The sequence below is a fragment of the Halichoerus grypus genome, chromosome 12 (genome assembly GCF_964656455.1).
Source record: "Halichoerus grypus chromosome 12, mHalGry1.hap1.1, whole genome shotgun sequence".
NCBI lineage: Eukaryota > Metazoa > Chordata > Mammalia > Carnivora > Phocidae > Halichoerus > Halichoerus grypus.
The window spans coordinates 99,756,577-99,768,208 of NC_135723.1; the positions used below are offsets into that span (position 1 = coordinate 99,756,577).

Here is an 11,632-nt window from a genome sequence, read left to right on the forward strand (position 1 = left end):
GGGGTGTGCCTCCCCAAAACAGAAGCTCCCAGGCACCTCCTCAGTTCTACTAAATCCTAATTCCTAGGGCTGATCTGTATTTTTACTATGGTCCCTAAGTAATTCCGGTGCAGACAGGCTGGGTAACAGCTGATCATAACGTAAACTCTAAGAGGGAAGGAAGAAACTTCTACCACATGCACATCATTAACAACAGCAGCATGACATGTGCCTCGCCCCAGAATTCACTTGGGGAAACTGCCACAGACTCAGGGAGGGTGCTGATGTAGGTGACTTTACAACGGGCAGGACCCTAAATGAGGTCATTCATTTGCACTTGGCAATAAGGTAAGCCACCTGCAGGGGGCACCCGGATTTGAACCGGGGACCTCTTGATCTGCAGTCAAATGCTCTACCCCTGAGCTATACCCCCTTGCTAGAATTATACTCCTCTTTAGCATAGTTCACCTGCATTGCCACACCCAAGCATTCCCTAGTGCACTGGACATTCTATTCTCTCTTGGTCCACCTATGAAACTGGCAAGCCCACCACAAACCGGCTGGAGATCACCCTCTGGCCAGGAGTTGGCCCTTCCATTCCCCAGAGACCCTCCCTTGTCTAATAGCCCCTTTCTACTCTGTAGCCACAACCTGAACTCCTTGGATAAATTGCAGTCTCCTCTCCTCACCTCACTCAGTACCTGGTGGGAGGGGAAGGGAGAGGAAGTGTAAGAATCATGCCTGGATTAGCTATGTCCACAATAATGCTTCCTAACAAATCATCCCTAAATTCAGATGAATGCAACAATAAACATTTATTTTCATGCATGGCAAGCAGTGGATCTAGTCTGGGCTTGACCTGGTGGCCCTGCTTCAAGGTGGGGGTCCATCTGTGCTTGGATCCTTGATGTGAGTTGGGCTCAGGTTTGCTGCAAGGCCGTTTATTCCCGGGTCCAAGTTGGAAGAGTGGCAGCTAGCAGGGGAACTTTTCTCCTGGCAATGGCAGAAATGCAAAAACGTCCTGCCCAACTATGCGAGCAGGTTTCAAGCCTCAGCTTGTAATCCATGTGCTAACATCCCATCAGTGAAAGCGAGTCTCAGGACCAAGCCCTACATCAAGGGCAGGGAAATCTGTTCCTTGGGAACATGCAAGCATCTGAAAAGTCTCATGGCAAAGGGTGCACACAGAATAAGCTCAGAACTGGGGCCAACATTTTAATCCACTGTGGTCTGCCCTCTTGGTCTTAATTACTTACCTCTCCCCTGCATGCATAATATACTCAGCTTTTACCTTTTGTTCCAGCCAGAGCCCCCTTCTGGATCCCAATGTCAGTATTTGTCAGGCTTTTCACAATAATATCATATAACAAACCACCCCAAAACTCAGTATGATTAGATTCTGGTTCTGCTGCCTCGGGAGAGCTCCCCGTCCACTGTTTTTGCATGACTCTGAGAAGTCTTCCTTTTCCTTCAGCCTTCTCTGCAATTTTTTATTTTTTATTTATTTTTTTTTTAAGATTTTATTTATTTGACAGAGAGAGACACAGCAAGAAAGGGAACACAAGCAGGGGGAGTGGGAGAGGGAGAAGCAGGCTTCCCGCGGAGCAGGGAGCCCGATGCAGGGCTCGATTCCAGGACTCTGGAATCATGACCTGAGCCGAAGGCAGATGCTTAATGACTGAGCCACCCAGGCGCCCCCTCTGCAATTTTTTAAAGAGATCATTGGAAAATATGTCCTTTCTGGTGGCTGAGCTTTCTTCTGAGCTTGCTTCCCCCTGTAGAATGCTGGAAGCCCAGGTCCTTTTAACTTCCCAGTCTTCGCATCTTTTCGTCCAAGCTAGTAATGCTTTTGCCAGTACAGTTCTCTCAAGCAACGTGTGGGTTTTCTTTTTATTAGACTCCATGTGCCAAAAGCCACACGATCACAATTCTTTTTGACATAGGCTCTCCCTCCAGCTCAATTATAAGTATTTGGGCACACCCTTAGTCTTTCTCGGAATACTTTTGTCCAACTGAGAGGATATCCTTGGTACCAGTTTAATTCTTCAGTGCTCTTAATAAAGTGCATTCAGACTATGAGTGTATTAAGCTTGACTTGGTTTGAGGCTATGTCTTACGGGAAGGCTCTGGAGTTAGTCTTTTTCCTAAAGCGATGTAAGAATGGCCTCACCTTTGTTTTGGAGAGAATGGTTTCATTTTTCTGGCTATGCAATTCTGAGCTATCTAGATTGCCTCTAAATTCTGACCGCAAACCAGTAAGTTCTCTTCTGGACTCAAATCTTTTTTTGTAGTACCTTATCAAACACAGCCTGTAACAAAATACCTCATGCATTCAATGTTTTTCCTTGAAATATCCTACCCCTAACACTACAAGTTCAAGCATATTTTCTGCCTTCCGGGTTATCATGAGCCTCTGATTTCCCTGCCAATAATAGTTTCCTATTTTCCCAGCTGATTGTTAACAGCTCTCTTGCCACCCATTGCTTCATTGCGAAGGCATGCCATGTACTTCGGGCTTTTGTTATAGCAGGAGCCCCCTTCTGTATGTCACTTTTAGTATTTGCCAGTCTAATCCACAATAGTGTCGCAAAACAAGCCACCCCAAACCGGTGACCCACAACAATAAGCATTTATTCTCATGCCCGTGGGTCAGGATATTGAATGTGAATCAATTGATCGGGGCTGGGCTTGTCTGGGTAAGGCCGCTTCAAGCTGCGGGTCCAGCCGGCCTTGGCTCCTCTTGATGAGTTGGGCTGAAGATTGGGCCATGTGTGTCCACGCTGGGGTCCAGGCTGAAGGGGCAGCCGCTCACAGGATAAACACATCTCATGGTAATAGCAGAAGCGCCAGAGGACAAACCCAACCTTTCAAGTTGATCTCAAGCCCCTTCCTGCATAACCTGCTAACATCCTGTTGGCCGAAACAAGTCACACGATGTGCCAGCTATCAATTTTTTTGACTCTCGGGTCCAAATTCATGCCCCCACACCTGTCGGGCAATAACCGACTGGTTTCTGTAAGCGTTTCTCCTGTAATATGAGCAGCTGTCAGTAGAGGGCGCTGGAGGGACGTTGCTGGAGAAAAGGAAATTGTCTCCCTAATTTCTGCTGCGTGTTGGTGGTGGTGGTGGTGGTGTTTTGTTTCGTTTTGTTTTTTTCCCCTTCCCCTTGGTCTCTGTTGCATGGTTGGTCAGAGGTGTGGGTGTGTGAGGACCCAGCCAGGCCCCCAGAGAATGAAGTCCCGTGGCGACCTCGCACCCCGGCGGGGCCGGCGACCACCTCCCTGGGCCCTCCCAACTCCGCCCACGCACCTGCGTGCGCCAGCCAGCCCCGCTTGTCTCTGCCGCGCAGAGGTTTGGTCCCCGAGCCCTCCAGGTGCAGATGCTGCACGCTCCAGACCTCACACCCCCAGGTGCCTCTCCTGTGCCCAAGAGGTTTGCTTGCTGCTTGCCCGGAGACTGTGGATAGGTCAGGTTGCGGCAACCTGGCGAGTGGGCTGCAACCACACCTTCCCCCTGGGTCTAATCCCAGCTTTGGGGAGGGGTCCCCCTTCCGAATTTGTCCTTCTTTGGGTTCCTCTCCCCGCGGATAACTTTAGAGTTTTCTTTGCACCTTTGTAGTTACTCTTTTCATAACACAATAATTCTTTATATTAAACTTCCCACTTAAGTTACTGTGTGGGTTCTGTCTCCTGGTTGGTCCAGACTGATACCTATGGCCGAGCCCAGAGCAAGGGGGTGCAGGGCGCACTCACCTGTGCGGGAGAAACGGAAAAGTCACAAGCAAAAGCCACAGACACCGCGAGGTGAAGAAATGCAGCCAATGGGTCCACCACACTTCAAGATGCCGGGGGAGAAGAGGCACGGGACAGGGTCTGGGGAAAAGTGGCAGGGAGGGCACCCGACGACATTAAGTAGATTGTGGTATCTGGGAAGCCATTCCTCCCTGTTCGGCAATAAAGCAGAGGCCCAGCAGGGGGCACCCGGATTTGAACCGGGGACCTCTTGATCTGCAGTCAAATGCTCTACCCCTGAGCTATACCCCCTTGCGTCAGGCTGGCTCCTCTTTATGTTACTTCACCTGTGACGCCACACCCTAGCATTCCATAGCGCCCGGTGAGTTCTGTTCGTTGCTGGTAGGCCTATGAAACTAGCAGGCCCAGCACAAACTCACCAGGGACCCCTCTGTGGCCATGAGGCCGCCTTCCCATTCCCCAGAGACCCCTCGCTGTCTACTAGGCGCTTTTCCGCGGCAGCCGCGCCTGACCTGCGGGAGGCACCGGGTTTCTGCGGGACCCCGCCCCCCGCCCTTCCTTCCTTCCTTCCTTCCTTCCCTCCTCCCTCAGCTCCACCGGCTCTACCCCATCCTCCCCAGCCTCACCCTTGCTGGCCCTCTGTTTTCCTTCACATCTCCCCCCCACCCTTCTCACCGGCCCAGTCCCCTCCTGAGGCAGTCTCCGAGGGGCTTGGTTGAACCCAGGAGAGACAGCGCCAGCGAGACCTGAATCCTTCCGGCAGCGTAACCGAGGAAGCTAGAAGGCTGCTGTTTGGGGGCCCACAGCCCCGGCCCAAGGGTCCCTGCTATAAGGTCAGAGATCTCTCTTTCCTCTGCGCCATAGCAGGAGAGCCCAGGCCCTGCATGTGCCCCCCACCCCCACCCCCTACCTCCCTCCCAGCTCGCAGACCTTCATTCACACAGTGAGGACACCCACCAGTCCTTCCGACGAGGCATCAGGGCAGTAACTGAAGGGGATGTTTCGGGGCATCAGAGACTGGGGAGATCCACTTTCCAGAGACCGCAGAGGACACTGAGCTATGCGATGGAAGATAGGGTAGAGGAGGGGAGATTCTTTCCTCATTCCTGTGCAGCTTACCTATAGCATTCCTTTGTACACAGGTAACCAGTTTCACTTCAAAAACATAGTGTAAACTCAAGATAAGTGTTCCAGTGAGAACAAAGCAGCGCCCCATCCATGATGTTTCTAACATAATCCACCTGCTTCCATGTTGCTGGCTTCTTGCCTGGCCTCTAAAACACCATCTTTTTATTAGGGGATGTAATTGGAATGTTGGGCGCCCTTCCCTGGCATGGCCAGGTTTGGGGGGCGGGCTGTATGAAATCCACTTGGTGGAGCTGGCTCCTGGCCTCCATGCCTGGTTTTGACCTTTGTTTCTGAGTCCATTGAATAAGCGCCGAGTGGGTGCGAAGATCCCACTCTTTTCTGATTAGTGTCCTATCTTTCACACATGAGACAAGGATACTGTTCCTTTAACTGACATTGTAAGTCAGTAACCCACTTTTGGTTGGAGGCCTTTTCAGTTATTCCAGGGTAAGAGTTAAGGCTCTCTGCACTTGGCGCTGGCTAGAGGAAAGGGTTTACACATTTGAACTTCGTTTTCTCTAAGTTCCCGTGCCGACAGAGTTAGCCACTCTACTGTACGCTGCTTGCTGGTGTTCTATGGTAACTTAGTACATCAGGGCCTGGCCCTCCCTGGGCACTGCGTTCCAGGTGACCCAGTCAATAGTCAACTTCCCTGCTTTGTCACTGTGTGTCAGTGACTGATGACTGCCAGGTTCCAATTCCTGAATAACTGGCCGGATGGTCACTGCTTTTAGCCCCAACCAGACCAGATAACCAACGCCATGTTCCCCTCACTTCCTGCACGTGACTTCTAGGATCAGTTTTCACACTGCCAGCATTCCGTCTCAAAAATAGAAACTGATAATGGCTAATTGAAGCAAACAAGGAAATGACTGGCACGAAGACAAAAATCTCAGACCACTCAAGGAAACCTAGTGATCTACACTCAGAAAACGGCCAGAATTAAAGGACAGCCAGGGGGTCAGGATCCTTTGCCCCCAAACAGCATCCTGGTTAGGGGGTTGGTGATGCCCCCACTGCACACTGGCTGCAGCCCTCAGCCCCACCGCCAAATGTCAGAGCTCCCCTGGAATAAATTCCAAACTCTTCCTGCCTCATTCCATGTTCCAAGTCTCAATCATGTGTGTGTGACTGGCTAAGCTGAGGGCATTGCTGGGGTTGGTGGGAGGGCAAAGCCTGGTACTTTTGCCTTTGGTAGTGCAGGTAGGTCCTGGTTTCCACCAGTCATGCACAGCTGTGGATCCCCCCAAATGGAAAGGAATTTCAAATGTTGGGGGTGTAAGAAAGATAGTTGCATATTATCTACCGCAAGTCTCATAAGTGAGACTGGATCAATGCCAGAATAAGGAACGGGGGAAATTGTATAGTGCTGCCAGAGCCTGGGGAGGTTTTCTGGAAAAGGCCTGATCTGCTTCTTCTCTCCTCCCCCTCCCCCTTCCCCCTCCCTTCTCCTCCTCCTTCTCCTCCTCCCTCTCCTCCTTCTTCTTCTTCAGTTCCAGTGTAGTTAACATCCGGCATTATATTAGTTTCAGATGTACAGTATAGTGATTCAACACTTCCATATATTATATGTATATTACTCAGTATTATATATATATTACTCAGTGCTTATCGAGATAAGTGTACTCTTAATTTCTCTCTTCCCTTCTTGCAGGAAGAGGCAGTTATCTGGAATGCCAACAAGTCTAAATAAATACGGCAGCAGGTGCATACCATGGAATATTATTCAGCCATAAAAAGAAATGAGCTATCAAGCCACAAAAAGTTATGGAGGGACCTTAAAAGCCTATAGCTAAGTGAGAGAAGCTGATCTGGAAAGGCTACATATAGTATGTTTCCAACTCGATGACATTCTAGGAAAGGCAAAACTAGGGACAGTAAAAAGATCGGCGGTGGCCAGGGATTGGCAGGGAGGGGAGAGGAATGACTAGGTATAGCAGGCCGGATTTTTACAACAGTGGGACTATCCCTATGATGTTAGTTAATTGTGGATACGTGACATTATGCATTTGTCAAAACCCATTAAATTGTTGGGAACTTAATGTAAACTATAGGTGTCAGTTAATAATAATGTATCGATCGATATTCGATCACCAGTTTTAACACTAGTGCAAGATCTTAACCACAGGGAAACTGTGTGTGTGGGGGGGAGGGGGTATATGAGAACTCTCTGTACTTTCTGCTCAGCTTTTCTGTGACCTTAAACTGCTCTGAGAAATAAAGTCTACAACATACATATTTTTAATGACAGCCGGTGGGGGCTCCCTGGATTACGGATCAGAGACCGCGTGATGTGTGTTCAAATGACCCGCCTAGGAGCCAGGGCGCCTTCCCCCAGCTGCCGTATCCAGAGCTCTAACACAGCAAGTCGCCGACGTCTTCCGTGGGCTTGCCTGAGACCGGCGGGGTCTGCTGCGCCGGGACGGACCCCTTTGCTACCAGGCCTCCTTCCGCACCTGGCAGCTTCTCGGGCCCCTGCCGAGGGCACCTGCTTTGAGAACCAAACACGTTTAGGCCAAGCGCCCTTCAGAATCACCCAGCGTAGTCCTCCCCCAAATGCGCCTGTCAGATCTAGTGCGCATCGGGGTGGAGGGGGTAAGGAGGAAGGGTAGAGGTACGCGTCGTTTTTACAATAAAAGCGCCCTCCCCGGCCTCCTGCACCCGGGTCCCCGGGGCTGAGGTCCAGGGCACATGCGCACGAACAGCGCCCCCCCGCGGCCGAACCTATGAGGTCTCGCCGCTGCTGCTTCTGGGTGCGCCCCCAGCCTCCTGTGGACTTAGGAGAGATCACCAAACATACACGTAGGTCAGAGGGTCAGGACAAAACCTCCGATTCTGGACGCGCAATTTTTCCATCTCCTGAAGCAGAAGATGGCCTTTCCCACGCCTTCCACTATCTGTCAGCAGAGCCCTGGGTGGAAAGAAAACCGACAGGGGGCACCCGGATTTGAACCGGGGACCTCTTGATCTGCAGTCAAATGCTCTACCCCTGAGCTATACCCCCACACACGTTCTATGCTCCTAACTAGCACCTTTTTACTATGTTGCAATAGCCGGCTATCCTCCGGTATGTTAACTGCCATTCATTCTCAATGAGCCTGCAGAACCGCATCCCTCTGGCCATCAACCTCCCCTACAAACTTCTCTACAGACTATATTTCAGCAGGACTGATTTTTTTTTTTCGTCTATGCGAAACTAGTTAGCAGTCATCCATTTGTCCCGTGGGTCTATACCGTCTTTATTGCTTTATTATAATCAGGAAAAATTCTTATTTTAAAAAATTGTATATTTAAATGAAAATATATACATAAATAAAGTAAAATTAAATAGATCTAATAGGCAAATCTATATTTTAGTAGGAACCCCCTCCCCCCCCACATTTTCCCCCAAAGTAAAAAATTCAAACCATAACTCAGATCGCCACAGCCTCAAATGTAGAGTTTGCACTGTTTGTTGACATAAATATGCTCACATTAAACCCAGGATGGTCATAATTATTAAAGGTTGTTTAAAATGCATATTTTCCAAATCATGTAATTCCTTCCTTTACTGTGCATGTTATTTAAAAAAATAAGTTGTAGTTGAGAATTATAATCCAAAGTATTAAGCACTGATATACATGACCTTTTAGCTGTGTAGATCTTGAACCATGGCATTTTGAAATTAAAAAAATTTTGATGCTTTGGTGAGATGAATAATTGGATAATAAAGTTGTCTTTATTGATATTTCATACTATTATAAAATAAGTATTTTTTACATATGAAGAAAAATAACCTCCAAGCCTGCATTCTGGACCCAGGTAAACTAATATTTAAGCATGAAGGCAAAGGAAGGACATTTCAGATGAACAAGATCTGAAAGCATTTATTAGAGCAGAATCTCACTGAATCCACAGCCGACGGAGAACAGAGATGAACCCTGGGGAGAAACAAGGACACGAAAAGCCCATGGATGATGGACCCTCCATTGGGACCTGCAGCCTCCTTTTGGAGCCAGCGCCTCATACTGGACATCCTCATTCAAGATCTAATAGGCCCCTCAAACCAAAGATGGGAGGAAGAGAATTATTACTTCTCACCCCTAGCCAGCTCCCCGCCGCACTCCGTGTTGCCCACCTAAGTGGTATGATTCTCCCGGCGACTCGGGCCAAACCCCTGCCAGCCACTGTTGGGTCACTTCTTTCTTTGGCATCCGAAGCCCGCAGCAAGTCCTGTTGACTCTGCTGTGAGACGTATTTGCATCTCAGCAGTTCTTGTGGTCATGACCTGTGGTCCAGGCCCACCTGACCCGTCGTCATACTCTCTTGGCAGGTCTCCCCCTGCCTTTTTCCCCTACTTCTATTTCCACTGAGACGACCGTTTCAGAGGGGGGTCAGATCATGTTTCCCGCTCTGTTCAGTAGCTTTCCGCTCCCCTGAGAACAAAATCTAAGTCCATGCTGCAGCCTATGGACCTGCAGGAGCTGGCCCTGGCTGCTTCCTCCCCTAACTCTTTCCCTTTTTGCCTCCAGCCACACTGGTCTTTGCTGTTCTTCCAAGGGCGCCCCTCCAGAACCTCCCAGTGCTCCTTCTCTTCGCTCAGGGCTCTGCCCACCATCAGCTCATCAGCAAGGCCTGGTGAGTTCTGTCTCTGGTGGTTCTGTCTAAATTGTACCCCATCATTTTTATCCCCTTGCTCTGTTTTTGTTTTCCTCACAGTCTGCATTATAGTAAGATAGATTTTTGTTAATTATCTGTCTTTCTCACTACTCATGGCTTAAAAAAATGACTCATAGCAAATTAAGAAAGAAGTACATTTCTATGAAGGAAATCTCCAGACAAGAAAGTTCGGCTGCATCTCTGGAGGAGAACGCCGTATTTCCACGTTCTAACCTGGATACTTTCCTTTGCGGGTCCAAAGATACCTTCTCGTCTTCTGCTTCATTTGTAGACAGGAATAATTTTGCAACCCCCTCAAGCCTGAGTTTGCTGAGACAAACTAGGCTTTTGAACTCATCCTGGGCTGCTCCAGAGAGAACAGGTGCATGTCTGCCTTTACTTGCTTGAACAAGGTCTCCCCATATTGGGGAGGGGTAGAAGCCTTTTTGGGTGTTAGTTTGCTAAATGGGGAAATGGGAAGAGGGCCAGCTGACAACTATGAGCACCCCAGTCGGTCCCAGGCAAGCACTGGGAGGAAAGGAGAGGGACCTCAGGACACTGTCTTTGGGGGAGTGAAGGCACCCGTGCCTGGTGAACATGCAGAAGAGGTAACGGTGGACAGGTGCCTTGGGTGTGGCTGCAAGTATGACAAGGGCCTGGTCACAGATGTTTGGAGGTCTAGAGCAGTGCTTCTCAAGGTGTGGCCCCAGACCAGCAACATCAGCATTACCTGAGAACCCGTCATCACAAACCTTTGGCATGGGGGCCCAGCCATCTTTGTTTTAACAAGCCCTCCAGATGATTCTGAGGCACCCTAAAATTAAGAATCACTGTCTAGAGCAGAATTCAGAAGATGAGCAGTTTGACCATCGTCTTTGGTTTTAATCCTGGCCGATCCCAGCGGGCGCTGGAATTCAAACCCATTCCTTTTTTTAGGTGTTGCAGTACCCGAGTCTTCCTGCAGGTGGTGCAAAAGGAAGCTGAGCGAGACCTGTGGCAGGTGTTTCTCAAAGTGGGTGGGTCTCCTGACTTTCCATAAGGAGCTTGTTCCTAACCCCAGATCGTATCTGCATGTTTGACAAGCTCCCGAGATGATTCCTAAGTACAAAAATCTGAGACTGGCCCAAGGGTTGCAGTTCATGCACCACATCAAATCCTGGTGTCCCCCATTAGCTTTCCCCTTGTGGTCTTTGAGCTGTGTGGCACATTCATGCCCTATGAAGCCTGCATTCTAGTCCCCGTGATGGTCTCAGGTCTGTATAAATCTATTCAGATGGCTCCAATTATGTGGCCTTTACATTTTTTGACAGATGGAAGATAGGGACAAGAGGAAGATAAGAGAGTCATTGGTTCAGTAACAGGGTTCTAAACCCAAGGATCAGGAAGAGTGGATTCAGGTTCTGATCCCTTTAGTAAAGGGCTTTGTGTGGTGGAAGACTAGTAATCTTGAATGTCTGTATTCAGATGCCCACTGTGAACGGCACAGACTAGTGACTCTGAAGGCCCTTCCAGCTTTAAATGTTGGTGTCAGTGCTCTTCCAGCTACAGGGAGGGGAACCTGTTGCTTGTTTTGCATCAGAGAGAGAAAATTGTAGTGAGGTAGGCTTGGCAGCTTCCAGGAGGCCCAGCCAATGAATATTTGGTATAAAAATTTATAGGGGTGTTGGGTGTGGCTGCACAGGTAAAGGTATTACTTAGGCCCACACCTACATCTGGGGGTATAGCTCAGGGGTAGAGCATTTGACTGCAGATCAAGAGGTCCCTGGTTCAAATCCAGGTGCCCCCTACTGTCTCTCACTTTTGTTCACTAAAGATTCAGCTCCTTTCCCTAATACTGAGCCTCAGGATATTGAGACTTCCCAAATCTGGGGGGAAAAAAGTCATGGGTAACTTAAAACCCTGTCACTGAGCACCACAGCCCCAGAGTGATAGGTTCCTCCAACTCTGACTTCATATTTCACTTACCACAGGTCTTGTTCTACATAGGCTTAGGCTTACTTTTTCTACACATTTTCATTGCTCCACATCAGTGGTATGCTGCTAAATATTTAACAACCAGCTCTTGGGGGAAGGGCATTACTGATTTTTAGTGTTTCCCAGTTCCATGGTGTAAATAATCTCACCGTGGTCAACTT

General features: G+C 49.0%; 4 non-coding genes across 4 annotated transcripts; 1 reads left to right on the plus strand and 3 right to left on the minus strand.

Annotated features, from left to right (window-relative positions):
* Nucleotides 1-340: 340 nt before the first annotated feature.
* TRNAC-GCA (transfer RNA cysteine (anticodon GCA)) lies at nucleotides 341-412 on the minus strand. The gene has a single exon. It is a non-coding gene; the product is annotated as a tRNA-Cys (tRNA).
* A 3,538-nt stretch (nucleotides 413-3,950) lies between these two features.
* Nucleotides 3,951-4,022, minus strand: TRNAC-GCA (transfer RNA cysteine (anticodon GCA)). Its single transcript has one exon. It is a non-coding gene; the product is annotated as a tRNA-Cys (tRNA).
* Nucleotides 4,023-7,791: 3,769 nt separating this feature from the next.
* Nucleotides 7,792-7,863, minus strand: TRNAC-GCA (transfer RNA cysteine (anticodon GCA)). The gene has a single exon. It is a non-coding gene; the product is annotated as a tRNA-Cys (tRNA).
* A 3,348-nt stretch (nucleotides 7,864-11,211) lies between these two features.
* Nucleotides 11,212-11,283, plus strand: TRNAC-GCA (transfer RNA cysteine (anticodon GCA)). The gene has a single exon. It is a non-coding gene; the product is annotated as a tRNA-Cys (tRNA).
* Nucleotides 11,284-11,632: the final 349 nt, after the last annotated feature.